This window comes from Acinonyx jubatus, chromosome B1 (assembly GCF_027475565.1).
Source record: "Acinonyx jubatus isolate Ajub_Pintada_27869175 chromosome B1, VMU_Ajub_asm_v1.0, whole genome shotgun sequence".
Lineage (NCBI taxonomy): Eukaryota > Metazoa > Chordata > Mammalia > Carnivora > Felidae > Acinonyx > Acinonyx jubatus.
Window position 1 is genome coordinate 122,300,107 of NC_069382.1, and position 4,281 is coordinate 122,304,387.

Here is a 4,281-nt window from a genome sequence, read left to right on the forward strand (position 1 = left end):
AGAGTTGGTGAGAATATGGAGCAAATGAAAAGCTCGTTCACTAATGGTTGGAACATAAATTGGCACACTGCTTTAGAAGAACTTTCACAGTATTTGTTAAATCTGAGCTCTCTCTGGCCCAGACCTAAAATGTTCATGTCAGTTTTTCAAAAACTTGAAACAACTTAAATGTATGCCAACAATAGAAAGTAAACTATAGCTATAAGCAATGTGGTAAATCCCACATACTTAACGATGAAAGAAGCTAGACACAAAATAATATGTACTATTTTTTTTTTCATTTTTATAAAGCTCAACCATAAACACACCCAAGTAGTGAATTCCCTTAGGAGGTGCTAATAAGTGGGAGGGGATGAAATGGAGACTTCTGGGACAATGATAATACTTTTCTATATCTTCATCTGGATTATAGTTCTATGTTTACTTAGTAAAATATTATTGAATTGTGCAATTTATAGTCCATGGAATTCTCTGTGTGTGTGCTGTACTTCAGTGAGCATTTAAAAAAATAAGAACAAATAAAAAAATTAAAGTAAGATTTAAATACATTGCAAAAGTATTTTGCCCACTAAATCATTTTTATCTGCCATGCCTATCTTTGGATTCTGTTTTTTCTGTTGGTTTGTGAGATTATGCATGTACAGATAAAAAATTATTTTATTCAGTTTATTTTTAGAATTTGGAATTAGCACAATTATTTCCTGTAAGGATGAAAATTTGGTATTTTACTGAGATTATGTTTTTTAGTATAGACCTCATTGAATTAATATTGAGTTTTCCTAACTAATGATAGGATATGTATTACCATTTGTCATATTTTTTTTGTTTTATATTCTTAAGTTTGTCTAAATTTTTTTTTCTGTTTTTATTGCCTCAGCATGTGGGTCTTTATTTTTTATTTATTAAATTTTTAATTTGGATGTAGCTGATATACAGTATTACATTAGTTTCAGGTGTACAACATGGTGATTCAACTTCTGTATATGGTATACTATGCTCACCACAGGCGTGGCTACCATCTGCCATATACAATGCTATTATGATATTATTGACTATATTCACTAGGCTGTGCCTTTTATTCCCATAACTTATTAACTCCATAACTGGAAGCTTGTATCTCCCACTCCCCTTCACCCATCTTGCTCATCCCCTCACCCACCTCCCCTCTGGCAACCATCAGCTTGTGGCCTTTTACTTTAATTGATATTTTGTAATGTTTTTCTTCTTGAAATATGGGAAAGATAATTTTATTAAAAAATTAATCTTGTAAGTAGCTACCTAAGCACATTCTCTTATAAGATGAAATTGTTTTGTGTTTGTTTTTCTTGTGCATCTAAGTATACAATTTGATCATCTGGAAAATTGTCCCATTTTGTTTCTCTATACCCAAGCTTTCTACTTCCAATTTCTTGATTCTTTTTTCTTACTGTGTTGTCCACTTTGCTCAGAAAAAAGCATATTTTTTAAGGCCCTTGATTAGGAATCCAACATGATTTATTCAGAATAAATCTGAAAACAAGAATAGGGACTAGGATGGCTGACTAAAAATAACTTAGATGTTCATCTTCCATGGTCTTCTGACAAAGCATTATATGGTGAAAAGAGGGCAGAGGAGGATTATAACCATTACAATAATTATAGCATTTCCCATAAAGAGTGAAATAAATTGTTCAAAAATTGGCTATTTTGTTTCCAGAAACACATATTAAAATTAGAGTAATCTATATCAAAATTTTGGAGATAGACTTGGCACTATTGGAGGAAACTGAGGCCTGAAAATAAAAGTTTGTTTCCCAAGATCTCATGATTGATCACTGTAAGTGTCAGATTTCCTATCTCCCAAACTAGTAACGAGGTAAAAGCATATTACAAAGTCATTTCATAATCTAATAACAATTAATTTAGTATGAATTAGACACATACATTTTGATAAAACATAAGATTTAAAACCATGCTTTTCTTTTCAAATTATTTTAGCTGATTATTTTTTAATTCAAAATAAAGTAGGGTTTAGTATCCAATATGCACATAAAGCAATTAGTCCAAAGCAAATAGAATATTAAACATAGAAAACTACTCCACTTCCTGATCTTTGAGTGTCTATTGAAAATGTATAAAAATTTATGACTGAAAAAGTATGTTTTTCCTCTAAAAGTAGACATCTTTACAAAGGAAAAACTCTAAAAATGTAAGGAAATGGGTAAACTGCTTTTGAGGATGCTGTATATTCAATTACAAATGAAAGTCATTTGATGATTGCATTTTTGTTTTTGGTTTTCTTTCATCTGTATCACATTTTGCAAAAGATGCATTAGACTTACTGAAACAATCAGTAGGTAATCAATAGTGATGATTAACATTTCTGAACTTGTTTTTCAAGAATAAGAGAGTTATAGGAGAAATAACATCAGGCTTTATTAATTAGCAAAAATATATTTGCATTTGGACCACAATTTCTGTGAAGCCAAGTAATATAAAACAGGATTCAGTAAAATTACCAACACTATGCATATTTGTCATTTTGAAAATGAATCGAGATTGTGGAGATTATGGGTAGTGATAATGGGTAAACTCACTTGTAGCTGGACATCTTATAAATTGAAAATTGAATCACTTGTGTCCATAAGGTAGTTAAATTGTTTACATTGGCTTTCCCCAACCAAAATGTTCTTATGCTTCTGTGCTTGGAAAAGGTAATCAATTTCAATTTATCTAAGCAATTACTCTCTTCCTTAATCCTTTAATTATTTGACCTGGAAATCTACCATTAATTAAAAATAATGTATATACATTGACATTTGGCAAGCAATGGATCAATGCTACTGTGAGATGCATGTATCATAGTTAGCCTGTTTCCATTCATAAGTGGTTCAGTCATTTTGACTAAAAAGCTTTATTTAATGAATGACTTAGTAATTAGAATGGTAAATTAGTATGTGCTTGTTTTAATTGTCTTGATAGTCAAAGGCTAGAGAGGTGAAATACATGAAGGAAGGTGAAAAGCAATAAACAATAGGGAATGGTGGAGACTGTGGCCAACCAAAGAACAAATAACCTGCATGAAGTACCATTGACTGTGTATTGCGGATTGTCACTGTACAAGAATGTGGGCAAATTGTTGCCAGATTTTTCTGTTTTAAGAGAAGCTAATAATAAGGGAGTTTTCTTTAAATCTAAAATCTCTCCTCTCCTTCTCTTTCTTCTTCTCCTTTTCCTTCTCCTTCTCCTTCTCTTCTGCTTCTTCCTCTTCCTCTTCTTTTGAATATAACCTCTAGGTTCTGTTGTCTTCATAATATAACAAAATATGAAGCTTAGAACTGAATTACTTGACCCTTGCCCTTCTGTCTCCTCCCAGTTCAGAATGTTTGCATCTCTTAACAGCCGGCCTTCTCTTAGATCTGCACTTGTGGCTCAATACATTCAAGCCTCAGCACAATCTTATCTTCGTTTTAGCCTGTTTCTGGAAAATTGGCTTAGTTTGCCCACTGTAGCCACTCTGTTTCCTGTCAAAATGCCTCTTTCCCTGGGCATAAAGAGAATCTTTGCCTTTTTGTACTCTGTCACTTTGTGGGGTTGGTGCTTGCCACACTTGTTGCAAAAAGTTTTGTGGGTTTTAGGAACATTCACCATGTTTGCAAGAACGCTATCATCATGGGTAAAAAAGATCTCTTTTTGCAAGAAAGGTGGTGGGCAAAAGAAAACACATCTGTAAACCATGTCCAAACCCTAGGGTTCTAACTGACCATCTCTCTTTTTGATAAATGAGGGCAATATTCAAATATTTTCTTATTCAATTAGTGTATATTTATACTCTTAAAACACATAAGACGTCGTTGTGAGTACGTTGTGTGAGGTTACACTCTTGTCTGTGAGTGAGCAAGGGTTATGTCAAAAACCACCCTTGGCTGGAGACTAGTTTTGTCATAACCACATGAGGGCAGAGACTTCTATATAATCATGCAGTGCTTGTTTGCCAGAAGAGAAGATAAAGATTGTCATCCTAGTCACTATCAGTGGTAGAAAGACTTGACCCTACATATTTTTTAGCAAAGTATCTTCTGGGGTTTTCAACTACTCGTTCTTAAGTGTACTCTAAATACAGTGTACCTATATTGGCAAAAGGGGTTCTCTGTATATGTAAATTTTAAATCTTTTAAGAGAATTTTGGGATTTTCCCCTCTTTTTCATGACATATAGGTTTGCACATAAAATATTTTATTTTACTGCTTATTTATTTATTTATACATATATTTTTTTTTATTTTAGGGAGAGAGAGAGAGA

General features: G+C 32.6%; 1 pseudogene; it reads right to left on the reverse strand.

Annotated features, from left to right (window-relative positions):
* Positions 1–3,311: 3,311 nt before the first annotated feature.
* Positions 3,312–3,717, reverse strand: LOC106983780 (60S ribosomal protein L36a-like; annotated as a pseudogene).
* Positions 3,718–4,281: the final 564 nt, after the last annotated feature.